This window comes from Halyomorpha halys, unplaced genomic scaffold, assembly GCF_000696795.3.
Source record: "Halyomorpha halys isolate HHAL.00 unplaced genomic scaffold, Hhal_1.1 Scaffold626.1, whole genome shotgun sequence".
NCBI classification, from domain to species: domain Eukaryota; kingdom Metazoa; phylum Arthropoda; class Insecta; order Hemiptera; family Pentatomidae; genus Halyomorpha; species Halyomorpha halys.
Window position 1 is genome coordinate 547,607 of NW_027109759.1, and position 23,912 is coordinate 571,518.

The window sequence follows — 23,912 nt, forward strand, 5'->3', positions numbered from 1 at the left end:
AAGACATGCAACAATAATTTTGCAAATAAATTTAAACAATATTAAACTTGCCTAGGTATTATACAAGGCGTTTCAGAGTTAAGTGGCCAAACTGGAAATATGATCTAAGGACCTCAAAACGAGAAAATAATTTCCTCTGGAAGGTATATTCGCAACCGCTTTGTTTAAGAGATATTAACACCTAAAGATTTTCATTGTTATGAATTATTTAGGTTATATGATATAATTAAAAGCTATTTATTAGTTCTAATTACTTTATTAATTAAATATAAAGATTAAGATTCATGTTAAATGTTGTTCAAAGTGAAGGTATGTCCGTAAACGCTTTGTTTAGGAGATAGATTAGATAGAATACTAGTATGGGCTTTTATCCCTAACTGTATAAAAATTATTGGTGACATAAGGAATAATACTATTTAGAATTAGCATTGTGAACTGTCAAAAACATTTATCAGTATGTAAGAAGCTTTCGCAGAGTACTCATCATTATGCCTTCAATTTACACTAATGGTGAATATGCCGATATGGTGTTTGTGTGCGGTTTTTGCAATGATAATGTTAATGCTGCCCTTCGTGAATATGCCCGACGATTTCGGTATAGATTCTTAGATCCACGTATCAACGTCCTAGAGAAACTGGTACATTTCCTATATTACCACATGTTGATTGTATTTTTGCCCCTTTACGAAATGAAGAAAGGAGTGCGACCATATCACATTATTTTGATGATAATACACCAGGCAGTGTACGAAGAGCTGAAGTAGAATTAAAAATTACGCAAGAATATTAAGAAAGATGTCGAACCTGTCTTAATGCTCAAGGAAATCACTTAGAACAACATTTAATATGAATTTAATGTTTACGTTTAATTAATAATGTAGTTGGAACAAATAAATAAGTTTTATTTATTTCATATAACCTAAATAATTAATAACAATGAAAATCTTTTGATGTGAATTTCTCTTCAACAAAGCGTTTGCGAACATATCTTCAGAGATTATTTTCTTGTTTTGAGATCCTTAATTCATATTTTCAGTTTGGCCACTTAATTCTGAAACACCCTGTACAGAGCCTAAGTTAGCAGGTAACGGAAATAAGCATTAGAAAAGAACAGAATGTCAACAAATGTGAAAATAAACATATTACATTCCTATAGTATCAGGTACATACTAATAAGATATACTAATAAGAAAATCTTGAATATAACATATTACAAAGTCCATGTTGTTATGAATAAGAAATATTAATTTTTTTATATAATTATTAAGAATAATATGTATTTTTATTGTTTCAGGTAAGTTACTAAACTCTTTTCTCTTCTTCATGGTTTTGCGTTCGAAACATGGTGGGTAAAGTATTAAACTTTATGAGTCAACTATCAGAAAGTAAGATTTAATAATTTATTTTTGTGATAGTAATTACTTTTTTTTTCTTTAGCTTATAACTGTTTAATAATAATGCAATATGAAAATTATCTTTAATTTTTTATGGCGGTAAATGTTTGTACTATATTACCTTACGATTCATTAATACCCAATAGGTATCAAATAAAGACAACTTAGAAAAAACTAATTTTATGTTAAAATAATCGGAAAACTTCTGCGAATTACAATAATAACTTTATTTGCCATTGACATAGGAAATATATAATAAAAACAAAAATTTTTAAGGACTATATTTTTGAAGATAGTCGATAGATAGTAACGATTTCACGATTGTTATAATTTATATTTATTTTTTTACCCGTTTATTTTTGCTCCTATCAGCTTGAGTATATAATGTAAATTATATTAAGTGGTGTGCCCCAATGCCGTCCAATATCACATACTTTAACTCAGAAAACTCAAACATTCAATCACTACATTCCTGTTTTAACATAAAACCAAGTTTAAGATAACAATAAAACACTACTAAATAGGTTATGTTAAATACAAAACTATGTTTAATATAATATGTTAAAAAAAAAAAAAAAACTAAAAAAAAACTAGGGCAATTTCTTAAATCCCATAATTTGGATTAAAATATTTTAGACATACAAATGGAAATCAATATTTTTTATTTTCTGTTTATTTTATTGATAGGTTTCTGCTGATTTATTATATTATATATATTTTTAAAAATAATTGAAATAAAGTACATTTAAATTATTATTGCTAAATGAATTATCACTATTGATAGCCATTTTCCTATTCATAAAAAGGACATTAAATTATTTTTAAGAAATGGATGTTAATGACTTGGTCTGACAATTTCATATAAAATACGATTATCCATTTTATCCCCGCTAACAACTATAAATGAAGTTCAATCATTCTGTAAACACTGGAACTATAAATATATCATATTAGTTTATGAACCCTGGAAAGTTTCGTATTCAAAGATAAAAAAGAAAATGTGATGGTAAAAAACAAATAAAAACTTTAATGAATTATTTCGTTTAGTTTGATGACGATTTAATAATAAAAATTAATAAATTAATTAGTTTTGTTCTAAATTATTGTAATCTTCTAAAACTTGCTTACGCTCATCATCAGTTTTCCTTTGTGAGATGGATCAGAACTCAAACAAAACATAATACTCGGGTTTAACACCATTGCTTAATGTCAAGGGTTGTCGCCTTGTTCAGACGCCTACGCCCATACACTCTCCTCATGTTAAAATTACCTGTCTGGCATTATTTTTAGAAATCTCAAATGTACAATAAACGTATTAACTTAATTACTTATGTATTAGCTTATGTCTAACAGAGTTTAACATAATTGGTATGAACAAAAATTTTATGTTATGAAAAAAAAAAATTTGCGGATAGATTAGGATTTTGCGAAAAACATGCCTAAGATTATATACATTTTTTGGTTTTCTGTAGAAAAACATAGAAGACAACGGTCAAGCCGTTGACTATGTGATTTGTTTTGTTGCTGTCTGCCTTAAGTTAGTGAAGGAGAAGAGAAAACCAGGTCAGGAAAGAAAACACTCTGATAACTTATTTGAATGATTTCCTACGTTTCAGCATAAGTTTTATGTCTTCATTAGAACAGCGAATCCAAAGAGTCCATAACTTGTTTTAGAATCTCTAGACTTGTTTCAATATGTAAAAAAAGTTAATTGTTTTAATTAAAAAAAACCTAGTTAATTACTTCCTAAAGTTCGAGAAATATACTTTTTTTGTATAAAGAAATCAATTGGTATCTATGTTAAGACTAAACACTCTTAATTATATCATTAACAGTCCAACGTTTCGGCCCTTTCGGCCATCCTCAAGGACAGTCCAACAATTAACAGCTTATGTTATACCTTCATTTGTAACAGTTTTAACATTATTTTTAATAATTTAACATACCTTAAATATAAATTTACACGTCACATCCAATTATTTAAAAATGTTTTGCAGGTTATTCTGCCCAGGTCATTAATTACAAGTTTATAAAACAATAAATTAATAGGCAATCGTATTAATTATTAATAAGCTTACCTAATCTTATGTCTAGTTACCTATTTTACCACACTATCATTAAATTTTAAACTTTTGATTTTAGATCAACTTAACACTATCAACTATCATATAAATAAACTATTTTTAACATTCCATACAATCAGGGCATGCTTATAATTAATTTATTTCAAAGTGCATTTTATTCTAAATTTTTATTTATTTTACTAAAATTAAAATTAATTATAAATATTAACATAAACTTTTACCCATATTTTTCATAAATTTATTTTGCTTAAAATCTCTGCACAGTGTTGGTTCAAATTTCGTGTATCTGTTAAAATTTACAGTATAATTGATGTTCTCTGCCATATAAATTGACTCACATATTTTTCTTTTGAACATATTATTTTCTTTATGTAAAATTATGGTGGTATAAAAATCAAATTCGAGTTGGTTTAGTGCTGTTTTATTGGAATCCTTCTTCTTAATTCTTATATCATTTCTGTGTTGATACATACTTTTTTTTTTTAGAAATATCTTTCATTTGGATGTTAAATTTTCTTTGCTTTGATTTTTACTGGTTTAGAGTGTTCCCAATATGTTAGAAAACCTAGCCTTTATTATCGAAGACACCCATTAACTTTTTTTAAAGTTTGATCGTCCAGATTTCCTTAAGGCAGGTCAACCGGGTTCATCCGACGACATCTCCTCTGAAGAGTGAATTAAAGATCCTGGTGACGCTCGACAAAGGACTCAAACAACAGTAGACGCCATGGGGAGGTTGAAAAAAAAGAAGGAAAACCAAAAAAAAAAAATAAATAAAGCGACATAAGAGGCAAAAAAAAAGAACAAAAATTCCTGTAAGTGATATAATGTCGTTTTAAAGAGAGCGGCAACAGTGGCCTTTGTGTTTGGTTCTTTGAGAGCACCTGGCCTGACATGGGACAAAAAAATCTCTTCACAGGAGACAAGCTTTGTGTCAGTCAAAATCTTACTAATACAGGACATTGCATCTGTCTAAGATATCAAGCTCAAGGATTGGTCTTCTAGTCCCTCAAGAGGGGAACATGAGAAGTTCGCTGAGGTTAAACTTCTATGGAGTATCTCTTGACAAGTGTGATATCCATTGCGTATGAAGAAAATTAAAGAAATATTATGTTCAAGATTATGTAGTTTTACATATGTTTTCTTATAAAATATAATCAATCTTGCAACAATAATTTTTTCTTGAGGATTAGTCAATGACACAACTTTATTTTGGTGACGTTTCGTAACTTTATTGTTTGTATAGACATGCCCTACAGTGAGAAAAACAGTTTTTTAGAACAAATAATTACTATAAAACCAGAAGTACGTAGTGTACTTTCTGATGAACAAATAATTATTACAATGAAAACACTGTTGAATAAAAATACCTAGTTAATAAAATTGAAAGTGATGTTTTTACTAAACAATGTCATAATTGAAAATTCAAGTCATTTTATGAAAATATCAAAAGTAGTTATTTTTCTGATTCCAGAAAAAAATATTCAGTTCCAGGAGGATAAAAAACATATTTATAAGACATTTTTTTAAAAATATTTTTTCAGTTCAACTTTTGGAAACGTGTACGAATAGAAGAAAAATATCGAAAACAAACAATAACATTAAAGGCGATGATACTTAAAAATTTACATAAAATGTCAAAGTGTTTAGTAATTTTTAACTTTAACTTAAAATTTAAAAAAAAAAGGAAAAAACGGAAAAATTCCTTATCGAATAAATAATTATTATTCTGGTCAAGGTCTTGCTATTTTTCAAAAATTTATAATTTGATAATAAATAAAATTTAACATATATAATTTATGTGGTAGTTCCTTTATAGAGTCCACTTTATCATTTAAATCCTATATAATTTTTTTTCTATTTTTTTTCAAATGAATGATGTATAAGCTTCAATTTAATTTTGAAATTGTGAAAGTCTTTTATATCTTGATACCAATATTATTTAATCCTACTTTTTTTATAACTATGATCCGGATTGCTAATATTTCTTACGGTGATAGTGTAATTTAAAATTAGTTTTTACAGTATTAAATGCTACGTTAAATTATCGGTTTTATACATTTCTATTTTATTCTTTGGAACCTGATTGACCGTCTCATTTTTTGGAATCTTCAGGAATATTCCCATGTGTTGAAATCCGAAATAATGTATTTATATGTCGTATACGGAAACAAATGACGGCAGAGAGGATCCTTTGTAGCATTCTAATATTCTTAAGTGATACAATAAATTTTAGAACTGTGGCTATAATTTATTTATATTTTCATTTATAATTTTGGGGGACATTAAATTTGTCCTATTCTCCTCAGTGAAAAGTCCCCCGTGGCTAAAATTAAATCAGTTTCCTTATAATAAAATATAGCTACATTTACTATGTTTGTATAATGATAAAAGCTGTCAAAATGTGTTTGCCGGGAGCAATGAAGGCCAGGCTATGCAAAAAGGCGGATTTATGAGTGACAGTCCGGATAAATCATCCTAAATTCGAATTTATATTCTTCAGGCCGCCACTTCCACTCATAATACATCAATAAATATTTTCGGAGACTTTTTGAAATCCTTATTTCAGCCTTCTTAGATTTTTCAGTATTCGAAGGTCTGTATTTTAGAAGGTTTTTTTCCATTTATGCATGGTTTACATACTATTAGTTATTTTTTCAGTATTAAATTTAGAAAAGAAACAACATCAGTAAAATTTATAAAAACAAAATAACAAAAAAAACAAGTGATTGCGCAAATAAAGAAACGAATTAACTAGCTCAAGAGAACACCCCAAAAAGTCAGTAAGAGGAAAAATTTGATTATGAAAATCAGCTTATAAACTTTAATTTAAAAGAGTGAAAAAATATTTGCATGGTTTTAATGTAAAAAAAAAAATCTTTGTTTGAAATGTCATTGAGAAAACTAATTATCGTCTTCAATCAATTATCCTCTTTATTATTTATTATTAAATATAATATTTTTTAAAACTATTTTTACTTAATTACGCATAATAATGTAGTGTAAGGCTATCTCTATTTTAAAGTTGCATTATATAATCTTGAAAGAATAAGAAACAAGTTCGAATAGATAAGATATATTAAAAAAAAAATTAAAATAAAAATGGTTAGATATATTTAATTATTTCTACATTGCGTGGTTTCTTGAGAGCTTCTATTTGTTTTATTGAATACTTTATTTTATGATTATATATGTTCAACTTAACCGTATTTCATTTTACGATTTATATTTTTGGTATATAAACATTTTTCTATGTTTGATCACGTCATGATAATCTAAGAACATCTAGAAATATCTTTTTTAAATATACAAAACATCCATTTTTTTAAAAATATTTTAGTTTTGTTAGATACGATTTTTTTGAAATTTAATTTAATAAACTCAACGATTATAATAATTAATCTTTAATTAAATGAAGTCTAATTATAGTGTAATTATAAGTTATAGTGTATATTATAGTGTAAATTATTCATTGAAGTTATACGATCAACTATGTTTAATTACTAATTCCATTTGAGGTAATAGAACAACTTATCATATTATAGCTAAAGACATTATTATTTGTTCATTTTATATTTATTTAAACATTTATTAATAACTAAAAATATTTAATTCCAAAATTAATGAAGTAAAACTATATTGGATATTGGATTCAGTAAATGGTTAGGGTGCACTGATATTATTCAAAGATCATACGGGTAAATGATGTGGTCAGCATCCGTGCTTAGTTGCCAGGTTTATCCCCCATACCAATAAAAGGCTGGGCACCCACTTTACGGAGGCTGGGTTTGGTGAGTTTTTTTTTTTTTATAACTCGTTCTCGTCCTTACAATTAGTTCTATTTCTCATTCACTGATGTAAATAGGAGTATAAATAACGTTGGTGATTTGTTTATAGAGATGACAAGAAGACACCTGCACCAGAACTGCAGCTATCTTAACTACGCTGATTTACAAACGATACATATTTCACTGTTAGAAAGTGTACTACCATTGTCTGTAGAGTTGAGTTTCTCTTGGCGATGAGTTAGTGCATGGAGCTATTGATATAGTGTCGGTACTGTGTGTTCTGCACTTAAGCTAGTGTATAGTCTCCGCTGGCCACTCTCTGTATCGGGCTACTGCACTTGCAAATGTTTTTATGCCCACTGTTTATCTATAACATGATTTATTGTACAGAGGATATTATATCGGTACGGTAATCGATACGACCTTCATATATCGATTTCGCGGATTGAATACTGATTTAACTGGCATTATTTCCGCATCCAGAGTAATGATTATGACTTGTATGCAACTATTTCCTTTATGAATAATTTCTTTATTTTTTTTGTTATTAATTTTGTTCATGACGCCAGATAACTTGCTTTATTGTATAATATATTAATTCCTCTCTCTTATTTTGATCAATTTTTATTATAGTTAACATAGTGGTACTTTCGCCCAAAAATTTTCCATTTCTTTTTTTCAATTGCAGACCAATTTTTTTTGGTATGTGTATGATACAGTTATTTACTTTTTACTTATCAATTTATTATAACATGTCATTATTTATATATATTTACGATTAAATAGGTATAAGTTCGATGTAAATCCTATAATATTATATTGCCTAATGCTATTTTTTTTCGCCTTCAATTGTTACATATACTGTACTGCGTTATGTTTGGTCACTTTTTATCTTAGGAGCATATTATAAAACTAGTATGAGTCACTGTAATGTGGTGATACCACATCAGTCATCCAGTTCAGTACATGTTTCCCTACGAGTGATCGATGTCAAGATAATATTGGAAAAACTTTTTTTTTCAAATACTATTATAAATTAAATGAAAAAATATTCATCAACCCCTACCCTGTAATAATAATTGTTTTATACAGACACTGTCAATGCTTTTAGTACAAGAGAAGAAAAAAGTCAGTTATTTAACCCCAATTTTTTAATACTTTAATGAAAACTATGTATAATTACTAGTCAAAATTGATGAGTCTGCCAAGTCTACCTATACTTATTAATTTTTCATTCGGAGCTCTATATCATAAAAACTATCAATAACATTAAAAAACCTAAGAGAACATCATTTAAAGTAGAGTAAATTTGCTAAAATATGAACCCTACTAGAGCTATTTACGTTTAACAATTCTCGAGATATAGCTTTTTAAAAAGCAATATTTTATAAAAATGTTGTACAGAACGTACTGAAAGATCAGTAGTTAGTGAATTTATTTTTAAAAAATCTATATCTCAAAAACCATTTGACGTACAGATGTAGTTTAAGACCTTTACCTTCGTAGGAGTAGTAGTTTTCATGTTATTTGCTAAAATAGATCGATTTATAGTTGTTTGGACAAATTTTCATTTGTCAAATTTATATTCATATGCGGATACCATAAAAACTACTATCCCTACGAAGATAAGTGTCATAAACTACTTTATAGTGAGTTAAATTTCCTTTATTTTGAGTGCTGACAGACATATGTGCATCTTATGGATCTAGAGAGATATTTTTTCCAAAATCAAACATTTTAAACGAACAACTAGAAATGAACATTTTGTGAGTTTATTTTGTCAAATATCATAAAAACTGCTACTCCTACAAAGATAAACGTTATAAACCATTTTATAGTAAATTTGACTAGCTTTAATTTGATTTCTAGCAGACATCTGTACGTCCTATAGTTTCTGAAATAAAGTTTTTCATTAATCAAACTTATTGTCTGAACAACTATAAATTAATTTTGTTTAGCAAATATCATGAAAACTACTATTCCTACGAAGGTAAAGGTTATAAACTACTTCATAGTACATCAAACTAGCTTTAATTTGATTGTTAATAAACATCTGTACGTCACATAGTTCCTGAGATATAAATTTCTCAAAATAAATTATGTTACTACTTGATATTTCAGTACATTTATATGAAATGTTGCTTTTTAAAAAGCTATTTCTCGAGAACTATTGGACGTAAATAGCTCACATTTCAGCAAATTTTAAATAATGTTCTTTTAGATTTTCTAGTGTTGTTGGTAGTTGTTAAGATGTAGAGTTCCGAATGAAAAATTAATGTTTTTTAAGGTTTTGAAACAGCTGCCATTTTTTATTCCCCCTGCCTATACATAGCAGTCTCATCAATTCTGACTTGTAATTATACATAGTTTTCATTAAAGTAATCAAATATTGGGTTGAAATAATTGCCTTTTTTTGTTCCCGGCTCTTATACTATTTCATTTGGCATACTACGTAAGGTAGGTCATGATGGATTTATAATTTTAAATTTGCAAAATTACGGCAGTTTTGATTTTTTTTTTAATCTTTATATTTCTGAATCAGAATGGATTTTCAACTGGTTTTTGGTGTCAACTAGTTGATAAAAGATGTCGAGGATTAAAAAATTTGCGTTATTCTTTTCTTATTTTAACCTCATTACCTGAAAACGGGCTATTTTCAGGTAATGAGGTTAAAGTTAAAATCACCACCAAATTATAGATTTTCTAACCTCCATATTGATCCATAAAATCTGATAATATTTTGAAGTATAACCGGATATACTTTTCTACCATTTTTTTAGTTTTTCATCAAAAATTTTTTTTAGTAAATAACGTAGATTCAGTTTAGTGATCTATGTATGTTTTGTTCCAAGAATGATTTCGCTAAATATTTCAAGAGAGTACAGAGAGGTCTCTAATATGTGTTTATATTAGTGCTGTAATGGTAAGGTACATTCAACTATAAAACAAATTTTATAGTACAGGTTATTAGGATTTAGGGAATCTATGCCATTATAGATTAATTGCCTGGAAACCACTGATCTGTGAAATAATTCATTACCTAGAAAAGAATAGGTTAAGGCAGACGATATAACCTTCACATACCTATCGATTTTGCGGATTGAATATTAATTTATCCGTTCTTATTTCAGACTAAACTGTAACTAATCCTATTCTGATTATACATTACTATTTTCACTCAAAACTTTTTACTTTTGTTTTCTGTTATTTCTCAATTCATGCAGTAATATAAATCATGTTTTAATACACTTTTTTTAAATATACTCAACCTAAATAAAAAAATATAAATGTATCATTTGTTTTATTTATTTATTTTCTCGTTTTTTTTTTCAATGATGTGAATATCCAACATACAATTGGTCGTTTGCATAATGCATATTGTGCAACTGAAGAATGCATCCTTATAAAAAAATTGTTTGTAAGATGGAGATAAAAAACAAAATCTCACGGGGTTAGTGCTTAAAGAATTTAAACTAATATTTGTATATTTATATGATAAATAAATTGTGTTCTTTATTTGCACTCAAATTTTATAAATACCTACCAGTTTCTGCTTACTAGGTAATACTTAAAATTTACGTTATGATATCCTTTTTTATATTTTTTGTTCTACATTTTTAGTTCTCATTTAATATTATTCAATTTGATACTGGCACAGAAATAGCCGACAAGTCTTATCAGTTAAAGTAATATTTTTAATGTCCTGAAAAAGAAAATAGTTCTTAGAAGAAAAATTAAAGGAAATACAAAAAATATATTAATAGAAAATGATATATTTAAGTTTTTTAATTAGACAGATCTATATAATGAATAGGGATTATTAAATTAATTTTTTTAGTGCAAAATAGGTTTGAATATTTAACATGTTTTTTTATTTATTGCAGATGAAATCTGTTTTTTTCCAGTTAGAAATTATAATTATTAGGTAAATCACGTTATTCTGAAAAGCTTGCGTTGTTACATGCTGTTGTTACTATATTTTACCATTTCTTTGATATTTAAGATATTTTAAAATAATTTTAAAGACACTGATTCAGCGGTATTTGAAATCTACAAGTGTAGTAGTGCCCTTTCGATCTAACGCATCTCTTCTGTTACCCGTCAGGGAGGAATGCGTGAATCACCAACTTCTTGGTCAATAAAGAACGAAGCCCTCCCGCGAAGCAATGGATTTCTGTTATACCACTCCCTTCACAGGCGATTTGTCTTTCGCTTTTTGTCATCGTTTTGTTCGATGGCGCCTCCACAAATAAAGAAAGGCAACATTTTCGCACGTAGCCCCACAAAGAGGCGGGCTACTTTACGACTACCAATCGCCAATAAAACCCTCCCCGTAGAATTATAAAATAAACTAAATGAAAAAGAATTTATCAAGCCTAATTAGGAGTACAATTCAGTTTTACTGCGCAGTCGCACTAATGGGTTCGGACTGTGGGAACGGACTGACACATAAAGTTGCTACAAGGACACCACATTAGCCCCACACTATTTCAGATGGTGGCCACAGATTAGTGTGGACAATGCTCCTCCTAAGCACACCTTATGGTAATCCTTCCATGGGCGCCTCCGAAGTACTATTCATGCAGGATATGTGTCTTCGCTGGGGGCATTCCTTTCTCTCGTGAGAGGGATATAACTTCCAACTTGGAGGCATTCGATTGCTTTCATTTCTCTAATTCTTATATTTCTGTATGAAATATTCATTAATGCATAGCCTTCTGCTAACATCAGCATAAATAAAAAAATTACATTTTTTTAAGAGGAATGAAATCTATTAGAAAATTTCATTACATTTCTAATATAATGAAACGAAAGATGAATATATGTTATCACCTAATTTATATAATATAAACAATTGTATAAATTCACCAAGCAACAAATTGTGGTATTGACTAACATTTTAAAATTAAGAAAAATGGGATTTCCAGAAACAAAGAAGAAGTAGTAATTTATTATCCCATTAACAAATAAATTCATACCTCAAAATTATATGTATATTTTGAGAGGTCATTAAATGACGTCATTAGGAAAATTAATTAAAAATCATTTTATTTTGTTATATATAGTTAATTTTCAATTTCAGTTAATTTTTAAAATGATCGCTTACGTTCACACAATATAAATACTAACTTCTCAAAGAAAGACAATTTTTAATGTTATTATTTTGCTTATTTCTCAGTCTATAGTATTTTTACAAGTCCTTTTATTTTAAATAATATGTGAAAATAATTTATAATACTATTGAATCTCGCATTATAGAAAATACTTTGGCAAAGTGGATATATAACAATATTAAGGCGGGACCAAACATCCGCCCGGCTAGCTCAGTCGGTAGAGCATGAGACTCTTAATCTCAGGGTCGTGGGTTCGAGCCCCACGTTGGGCGTCCATTTTTTTTTCCTTTCATTTAGCTAATGAATTTTGTTATATGTTTTAGAAATTATCAATCTATATTACACTAAAAGCTAATTTTAAAAACAGCATGTATCATTAGATTTTCAACTAAAAAATAAGTTTATTTTTTTCTGTTATTAATTCGATAACTACGGACTTGTACTTTGAATTGTTTTTCTTCTCTATGAAACCCATTGATATGGGCCGCCAAGTTCAATATTCAAGTGTTTTTTGTTTTTTTTTTAATTTGTTACGCCCGTTCCGTATATATTCTTATATTCTTCTTCAATATTCTTCTTCTAACACAGAGCCTTATCAAGTATTTCTTTGATCAGTAAATGGTTTTACAAGGTCTCTGCTGGTCAGATCAAGGCAAGAGACGGGCACTGAACGTTTTACCAGCCATACAACCTTTAAGGAGCGGAAAGTGACAATGCCGATGAACAGGATTGTGATCAGCTCATGGTCTGAGTGTGCCCAGCACTTTACCTCTAATTAGAATTTGTCTTAAATTAGATCTGCGGAGATATAAATAAATATTTTATTAGAAACAGTCCATACAACATGGAATTCGAATTATTTTTTTAGGCATAAAAACAAAATTCATTGTTGGACCTATTGTATCTCAGATAAAAGTTAGCAAAGATTATCTAATTGCGATCACATAAAGCCTTCAGAGCCCGTTTCCTTCCTTTCCACAATGGATACTATAGATTCCTATCGACATCCTATCTAAACTAGGATTGTCACCGCCTTCCTACCTGCGGTAGGCAGGTGCGTCAGACTTAGACGAAGGGTAATTGGTGCGAGCGATGTCCTGAGATAAAAGAATTATTTATGTGTCGGTTTCGGGATTCCTCGGAGCCTCAGCCATTAATATTTCCTTTAATTAACACTATCTTAGCAGTAAATTGGTGGAAGCTTTTAGTCTATCTGTGTAGCCTACTAGCCTGTCAAATAAACTAAGAGTGAAGGCGATGTGGGGCTTCACCGATCAAGCTTCCTCGGCTCGACACATGAGGAGGCAGGAAGAAAGAATTAGAAGAGAGCTCGGAAATATGTCGGTAGAAGTGGTATGCTGAAGATTCCAAATATGAGACCTACCAAGGTGGTAGGAACGGTAGCTACTATCAAAATTTACTCTTATCTATTTTTTAAATCCATATTAAAAAATAACGGAAATAGTTCCTCCTAATAACACCGTTAATGTTAAACAATGTAGTTTTTATGAATTAAAATATTAAACAGTTGTTGAATAAACATACATATATAATTTATTGATAATTGTTCAATGGTAAAAAACATTAATAATGATGCCCCAGTGCAGTGGTTCTCACATTTGGTGACCTAAACGTATACCAGAAGAGCTACGAGCGGGGCAACTTTCTCAAAATATTGCTACAAATAAAATTTTTTTTATTAGGTTTTAGTTTATTCCCAATTATAGTTTTTTGGCAAGGGAGATAAATGAGAACTCTCCTTACTTTTTTAATGAATAAGTACTTTTAATGTAAGTTTTAAATAGGTTTCAGATATTATTGGTTTCCCATTAGATATAAAATATTGCACTAAGTAGGGAGGGATGTAATGTAATTGAAAACAATTAGGCAATAATGTTGAGTAACCATTAGAACTATATATATATATTTTTATTGTTGTGCAATATTACATTTTGTCATATTTTCAGACAATAGTAATATGAAATATAGAACTCATTCACACCATATTTACAAATATGTAAATTAAATGATAAAGAAATAAGAAATAGAAAAAAAATAAAGAAAAAATATTTAAAATAAAATTTAAACTTAAAAAATTTTTAAAAGTAAAATAATATCTCAGGCACAATAATTCCTATTTAGAATATTTACATTTAACTTGGGGAACTCTGAACAGAGTTCTTCACCCCGCTTGTGGAGAAAAGGATTCTGGCTGATACCGGTGCTTCTCTCTCAACCATTTAAGAAAAAAAAATTTAATAGCAAATATTAAGTATATTTCAGAATTTAATGCACTTTTCTTCTTATTTTCCTACTTACTCAATCGCTTTAAGAATAATTGTGGCATTATTTTTATGTTTTTTTCCTCTACAAGGACAATTTTTTATCGCACGAGGGTGCCATGAAATTATTTTATTTTAGCCCGAATAAGGTGCTGTGTACACAGACCTTAATTTATTTTGAATAATTAGAATCTTGCACCTACATGCCAGATATGTGCTAAAAGTAACCTGTTTGTATAGAAATTTGTACTTAATTCTTTCGTTTTAAAAGAAATAAGATTGTATTAATGCTTATTCGATTTGTATTATTTTTTTTTTATAAATATGTACAATAAGCTTCGATGAAAAAATCATAATAAACATAACAAAAACTTACATTAATCAATAAAATATAACATTTAAATATTCAAAACATACCTGTCATTAACTTTTATTTTTTGATAACCAACCTGGACAGCTAATATGGTTGCGTTCCAGTACTAGGATAATATAGTTATGGTATCCAAAATTATTATTGATTAATGAGTATTTTTTAATAATTAATTGATAAATTTTGACACTACATTCATCTGTCTCAGGACGGAGACGGATGAGAGGACACGTAGGGAACGGGTGTAAATTCTCCATTTCAGCTTCTGTTGGTCAAGTTCTGCTGAGCCATCGACATCCGAAGACACGGCGATTAACATAAACTTCTTGTCCATAAAGGGGAGTACCAGCGTCTCGGACAAATGCAAATTTGGCTCCGGCACCTGATGGAAAAACCTTGTCACAACGAGTGGACGAATAAATATTCTAGCGAAGGACATTCACATAGAAATAAATAAAAGATAAATAAAAAAAAAAAGGAGAGATGTGTGAGAGAGAATGAATTAATAACGACTCCTTTATGGTAATTAAAAGGGAATTTTTACAATTTAAAATAGAGCTCACCTGTGGATGATGACGTGACACGACTCACCGGCCAATCGTAGGGCTCCTCTCCTAATTCGTAACACAGCTGTTCTTAAATAATTATTGATCCGTAGAATAGATTGCCTAGTGCCTTCGATAGTGGTCACCAGGTGCGTGAGGCAACTGCTAATGCTATGTGTGTCACCTAAAGTTTCTTTTCGAAAGATAATAAATTTATAATTTAAGTATTTAAATAAGTTTTTTTTCATTAAAATGTACAAGTATAATAACCAAAAGGACATGAAAATAAATTTATTTGGTGAAAAATTAAAAAAAATATGTTTCTATATATAAAATGATAGGAATTGTGTTTTCGATCACACTTAATTGCTTTTTAAAACATTACCTGTTATTAAAACATATCATTATTATTACTGCTACATTAGGTACAAATAAATAGGAAAACGCTAATATTCGCAGATGCTGAAAATTATTGTAAGTTTTTTATTTTGAATTTTATTATTGTTGTCTTCATCCCTTCACAAAATATGTCTATAATCTTTATAGACCCTCGCTAGAGTTGTTTTTTTCATCTTTTTTTTTATGAAGAATTATGCAAAGTAGATGGAGGCAATTCGAATTTGTGTCAGTTGTAACTAATTAGATATTTTACACAATCTAAGTGTAATATATTCGAGCTACCATTCCCTCCCGGACTGGTCGTATAAAGTGGCAATAAAGTGACCAACAAATTCTTCTATATATTTGACGGTCGTAGGATATCTCATGTTTATTTGCATAATTATTGGTCGTAGGTTCAGCAATTTATGTGATTCAGGGCCCCTCTACGGTGTCTCGTCTGCTGTCTCGTAAACCTTACAAATCCTTTATTTTTTTTTCCATTTTTTTTTTACCTGGAGTTTGAGAGCTTTTCCAAGTCCTTCTTCCATAAAATCTACCGCGGTCGAACCGTGGTGTGATATCAGTGGTGATTCAGCTTTGTCGGGCCACGTTTCTCGAGTGGTCCTGCAATTTATCTCATCACTAAATATCATCAGAATAAGGCGATTATGGGCATTTCAGAAATATAACTTCAGGAGACCTTTTTATAAATCAATTTAACATGATACTCTGGCAACATAAGATCGTCAAATAATGTATTTCGATTTCTTAATAAATTGACGAAATTGTTCAATTATAGTAAAAAGTAAAATATAATACAATCATTGAGTTAATTCGTTTTAATAATTTCATATATTTAGTGTATAGTCTCAGCCATTAAAATGAGACAGTAAAAAATGATTAAGATTGTCATTCTTGTCACAATAAAATTATTCTTTACAAAGTATTTTTATTTTGTTTTCACTTTTATGTATAATTAATGTTGTTGTTCGGAGCAGTTCCCATTAATACAACTTTTATGAAAGTATTTCAACAAGTCAATATGTTTTTAAAAAATCCATGTTTTGTCATGGCCCTGTCCATCGTGACACTGTCACTTCTCTGCATGGCAGGAGGGGGAGCATGTTAAAATTATTAGATATAGAATTTTAAAACTGAAACAAGAAATAGTTTTAATAAAGAAGATAGAGAAATGATTTATTTATCGAACTTCCCAAATACATTGGGTTCCTGTAAAACACAGCATACCAATCAATCCATGATCGGACATATATTTGTACTACATATATTAACATATAAGAACAATTTTTTTTCTTTTTGATACTAGAAATATAAAGTGACTTGTTCTATTGGTATTGACTGAATCTACTAACGATCACTATACAGAAGACTGCGCCGACTACTGGTTTCGGATCAAAATAAAATTAGATGATTCTAGAGTGACTATATAATAGATATTTACTTAAAAGTTCAGCATCTTCGTATTTAGTTATCGATTGATAGGTTTTTTGAATAAGTATGATTCAGTAATGGTGTCCAGTAACTCCTGAATTTATCGACTGTCTGGAACCAACCCTTTCTGGAAGATGTCCTTCCTCCAGCAGGACTATATAGGGCGAGCTGGCCACCGGCACTGAGGGATGCTGATATATGGGCAGCCGGTGTAAGGACACACGATCGCTGGACAAGAGATAAGGACCGAAATTTGATGGTGGGGGGCTGAGATATGAAGTCAGTCCCTGAGGCACCCCAAATTAACCCCCCGCCATTTTTTCATATGATATACTGTGAATGACGCAATAAATCTGTCCAGCGGCGGGGGTAGGAAACCTCTCAGCTGTAAATTATCCTTCGGTCGATATCTTTCGCTCGATGTGCCTCCTTCTCTTAGAGCAAAAACCTTAACTCAACTCAGTTCCCTCAGGCTTATATTTATACATATTATTGCCTTCTCAGGTTGTGGATCCGTGAACTAGAAGTCTCTAGATGTTATATTTGTTTATTCATGTTCAAACTTCGTACCGATCGCGATATATGTATTAAACAGTTCTGAGTTTATTATTTAATAAAGATTCTATTGTCCAAATTATACAATATTTCATATGTTTCCTAGAAGCGGGATTGTTTCATAGGAATATCTGTAATTAAAGGCAATTTGTATACTGATAAATATCCTAACAAAATATCTATTTGCAAAAATATTGATAATTTTTATATATTGAGTTTTATATACGTTGAGGTGAAAATATTCTTCCTTTATATTATTGAAACTCTTTATAATTTATATTTACTTATGTACAATGTTTCGGGGTGTTCTCCCATATTTCAGTACTGTTATTCCTTTTAGTCAAATAAGTCCATTTCCTTTTCGAATAATTGTAGTTCAATAATTAAAAATCTAACTTACCGCTGTTTTTGCTTTGTAATTATGTAACTATACATGAAAACATTTCGAAAAGGAAATGGGTATATATGACAATAAGGGGTCCTTATAAGGGGTCCACCCGGAAACGTTGTACAAATAAATATGGAATATTTATAATGTTCTAAAGGAAGTCTTTTCACCACAACATCTTAGTATATAAAGAAGAAACAACTTTCTAGGAAACAAAATAAAGAATTACAGTTTTAAAACTACATTATGTCCTTACCCTTTTATTATTTTTCTATACATGTTTTACTTTATATATTATATGTATATGAAAATTCTATTCATTCTAGTGCATATATTTTGCTTGTTTATATTGTTATTTATTTCAAATATTTATTATTTGTATTTTATATTTTAGTTTTGTTCTATTTATGTTAAAGAGGGGAAAATAAGGGGGGGGGGGGAAAAAGGAAAGACACATTGGGTAGGAAGAGAAAATATGAAAAAAAGGATTAATAAAATAAAAAAATAATGTATAAAAAGGAGAAAATGATAAATAAAAGAACCAAAACAATAAAATAAAATAAATGTACTAGTACTATTACTTACTTGACTATGCCAATATTTTGTATGATATAAATAATTATCTAAAATTATAGTTTGTTGGAACACGCTTATAAAACAATTGTAAGTTATGTTTCTACTTATTAATCTTTATTTGTATTCTGGACCTATATATATTGTTGTTTTGTTTTTTTGGTTCAGTCCAATAAACTTCAACAATTATCTAATAAGCATGAAATAAATATGTATATTTCATGCTTATGTTAAAGAAAACAAAGTCCTGAAAAAGATTTTAGTTTGGTTAAATTTTGGCGAGTTGCTAGTCAAGAAATGGTCTAACTTGTTTCCATTTTTCTTCGTGTGAACTGATTCTGACTGACTAACGAACAGTGCTCGACCAACCCCTGATTTTTTATTTTAAAAATTTAAACGTTTTCTGTCCATTTTTCAAAAAATGTTTTTATTTCCTTCAATTCTGAACTATAAGAGGTACACTGTAGTTTTTAATTCATAACATTTTGAAACAAACTGATATGAAATTTAAACACCACTAAATAACAATTCTGTTATTGCTTTGCCTAGGAAGTTCACCGCGATGAACAAAGTATATTGTTTACTGATGACATCAGTGTCGATTTCGATGTTGCCTATACTTATAAAGAGTATAAACTTTAATCAGACCATAGTATATCTCCTTCCTTCTTAATCCCCATGATTTTTTTAATTCCATTGTTTTATTAAAGTTTTTTGAGATGATATACTTACATTTGTGTCCTTTGTAGTTTTGTTACAAAGATGATTAGGAAGATCACCTAGGGACTTGCATGATAAATACGATCTCTCGTGCCTCTTCACAATTTGTCCTTCCCTCACCCTAGTTCTTCCGCGAGGTGGGCTCTCCTAGGCCCTTCAATAATAGCCACAGAACCTCTTACAGACCTGACATGAGGCCCGTTAATGAGGAATCGATAGATGATATCGTCCTGTTATTTAGCCCTGACGAGGGGGGGTCTGTTTTAAAAAGATTGCTGCCGCCCCCCCCTTTGATTTGCATGAGAGCCTCGAGGACGATTTACGGCCGCATACAGACAATAGTCCATTGATTAGGAGCGGAGACTTACTGGAAATACAAGACTATCTTGGGAGCAGCCATCTTAACTAACATCTGAATAAATTAACTTCCATCTAGGCTTTTAGTTTTGTTTTTTTTTTCTTTATTTATTTTATGGGTTTCGGGACGAGCTCGAGTGGTTAAGGTGTTCTTGGTAAGCTCTGGTGTCGCGTCATTAACTTCATTGTGCTCAAATCAAATGAAGAAATGGGATGTTATTTTTTAAAATTTTATCGTGAGTATTAAAATATATCAAATATATATTTAATGAGTTTTTCAGAAACAACACACACTCAGTGTATATGCAATCATACCATTTTTTACAAGAAAGACAAATAAATGCGCATGAAAACAAAAATAAGATATACGAGGAGAAGATGAAAGTTAATAAAAAAGAAAGAAAAAGAAATAAGTTAATCGAACTTATTTGTGTTTATCATTGACCGCACCCCCAACCATCTTCTCCTCGTTCATCATCCACGGTCAACTATCTCTCATAATTAAAAATAAGATATAATGTTAATAAAATCAATAAATTATTCGAATTCAAATATTATGCATTTATTAGAAACACCATCTTTGAGTATTAGAATAATTATATTAACATTTAGAAGGGTGAAATTAGCAGCTTTGACTTCCACAGTACCTTGTTGATAATTTTAGTCTAACCTTATTTTCAATAAAATGAAAATATTGGTAAGCACTTGATTTATAATATTTGCGATCTAGAAATATTTTATATATGTATATATAGTTGACCGTAAAAATTTAATTATAAGAAGATGGTCAGGGTTGCGGTAAAAAAAAAGAAAAAATAGTTTACAACAAACAAAAGAATAACTATTTGTTCATTCAAACAAAAGAACAAACTATTTGTTCTTTTTTTTCTTATGTATAGAAATATTTTAGTTCAAAGATTAATATAACTTTTTAAAATTTAAGGAATATAAAATAGTGCTTCTCTAATATCAAGGACTGAAAAACGTTATATTTAATTAAACAATAAAAATAAAAAAATAAAATAAAAAATGCTGGTTGGTTTATAATGCATATCGCTGTTCCGCGTTTACTCCTACATGCTGTCACATACTCAATTTAGGCACTGAAGTACTTCCGAACTTTTACTATCTTAATGGAAGATAAGAAAACCTGAATATTTCTACTCTAAAATTAAATCATGGTAAAATAATTTACAAAAAAACAAATTGGTAAGGATGATTCAAAATTTACTTAGATGTTTTCTCTGCGAAGAAGTATTATCCCGCGGAGTAATAATTTGTTTATAAGGATACAAACACGGGTCGATACTGCCTAGATGTCGATTACCGTTGACGTCTAATCTATAAGAGTGAGTGACAGTCTGTCAACTACTTTGTGGTTAAGTCAGTCCTCGGTAAACTTGCTCCTGTTGTGGTCTTTTGTAGTCTCTGGCAGCTTAGAATAGTACGGGGGCGTTACTGACCGATTTCATCTCAATAATGACGAAACGTGAATAACTGAAAGAAAACATAATTCCATTTCTGTCTCGTTTAATCTATGAATAATTTATTTTAAATTGTCCGTCTACGTTTGTAGATATTTATTTTTAGGAGGTATAGAATAAATTAGAGCACTTTTAAATACTTTTATTGAACACAATTAATTGTGAAACTCTAAAATCAATTTATTTTGAAACAATTGTCTATTTCTGCTTCCTCATTAACAAAAATATGGAAACTTTGTATTAATAGTGGAAATGCAGAATATATTTACTCAGAATCGAAATTTTTACATGTTTTGGATATAAAGAAAAGATTTGATTGAATTATAGATGTTTTAATTAAAACTAAAAAAATTGATTAGTTTCTTTTAAAGTTCATTCATTTTATTCATTATTCTTTGATATGCAAGTTATGTTGGGGAAAGGACAATTATGAATGTAATAAAATCTGAATATGATTAACTAATTATTCAATTATTCAAATTGCGCATTTTGTTTTGTTTACTAGATATTACTATTTTCGAGTTTAATAACCATATCATACTTTTTAATGTTTTATTTTCATGCTTAATTTTATTATAAGGAAATAAGATTAAGATTTGCAGTGATAATTATAAATAAACAGGAATTAGAAAAATGTATTAGACAATTAATAAAGCTTATAAAAAAGAAATATAAAAAATACAGTACACACTAAAAGACGGAAAATATGGGATTATTATTACTTTTTCGTAATTTTCGTTTATTTATACTTCTACACGTTTATTTTCTTTAATGTACTTGGTTTTTTATATAAATGTTTACATAATCATATTTAGCCACAGCTTAGTTTACTTTTATTTCATTTTATTATTACTCGTTACATTTTTATCTCTCCCCCCCCTCTGTCTCTCCCTTCCTCACTCTTTCTCTAAATTAAATCAAATTATTGATACAGATTATAAAACTGTTTTGTTGGCTCCTTATTGTATGTGGGCTCCATTAATTATAATATGATCATAGCTGTTTGGGAATTATTACAGTAATTGTTCAACTCCATCAATGCAGATGCATTAACTGCACGGCCTGGACACAATTGCATTGTAGACAATGCAGGTCAATGCGATCCTTTGAGGCGCCGCTGAACCTCTTATCTTCATCTGTCCTCGATCCTGAATGTCCTGCAGAATATCGTTCAGTCGTCTGGGTCTGACGGTGTCCAAGACTGCAAGATACATTATCTTCGTCTGCAAACATTGTTCTGAATTCCTTTCAGTCTTTATTTGACACTTATATTTTCCATCCATTCTTCAAAATTTATTTCTGAAGTATATATACTGTGACTTCTTGTTTCATATTAACATTTGATATTGGTTTATTATTTTTATACAGTAATCTTTATACATTGCCTGGATGTATACACCTTACTTTGTCAATAACTTGAGCTTAAAGGCAGAGAGAGGTACTAAAATTATTATGTTTTTTTAACTTACTGATTAATGAACAATTTTTTTTACCATTTTTTTTTTAAATTTATTTAACATGATTCAAATAGATATCGAGGATATGGCCCTACAATGGAGAATATGGTTATAATATATTTTTTTTTACATTTGTATCTATTATTATTGATTAAATTAAATTTTTTGGGAACAAGAAATTAATGAACCTCGTTCCTTATATAATTAGAGTTTTTTTAATTACGTGTTAGAGTGTACTCAAAATGGGATGAGTTTACTTATAGGCCTGAGGGATATATTCAAATAATTTATTTTTATGATAACCAGGGCTCCATCAATAAAATCATATTATCCCTGTTTAAGTTTTTAAAGCAGATAAAAATAATTTAATTGTTTTATTAACGCTTGAAAACAGTGAATACATTTTCTAACTACAAAACGCAAAGGAATTTCGAAGGGGTAGAGAATAAATGTGCTTCACTATCACACGCTGAGCACACACACACATGTTCAGCTGTCTAACTCAGTTTTGGATTGTAGAGTTGTGCACAACCAAAAAAAGTTATTTGGGCAGCTCGACATTTTGCCTAAATTTCCCACCTACTTTTACGGTATTTAATCCAAATGGGGTGGCTTTAGGTGTTCAAATATCCTTTATATATTTGAGATTCTGTCAATAATAAAACAACAATATTTTGGTGGCATTTCGAGGCCTAATTGTTTTCATATTCATGCTCTACATCGAAAAAAAAAGTTTTTATCAGTATTTTAAAAAATATAAATCGTAAATAAACTGACAATCTTACAGTAAAAATAGTTAGAGTATAGAAAACCAAAAACACTCATTTTTTCTTCTACTGCAAAACTTTTGGCATTTGTTCTAGTGATATTACAGTTATGTAGAGAACCCTATATCAAAACAATTGTTAGTAATATTTTTCTAAACAACTGTTTTTTTTTTCCACTGTAAAATGAGAGTAAGAAAGTCT

General features: G+C 29.3%; 1 protein-coding gene and 1 non-coding gene across 2 annotated transcripts in view; both read left to right on the plus strand.

The window, feature by feature from the left end:
* Window positions 1–23,912, plus strand: part of LOC106684894 (protein tiptop) — a 516,666-nt gene that overhangs the window by 155,256 nt on the left and 337,498 nt on the right. The window lies entirely within an intron of this gene.
* TRNAK-CUU (transfer RNA lysine (anticodon CUU)) lies at window positions 12,580–12,652 on the plus strand. The gene has a single exon. It is a non-coding gene; the product is annotated as a tRNA-Lys (tRNA).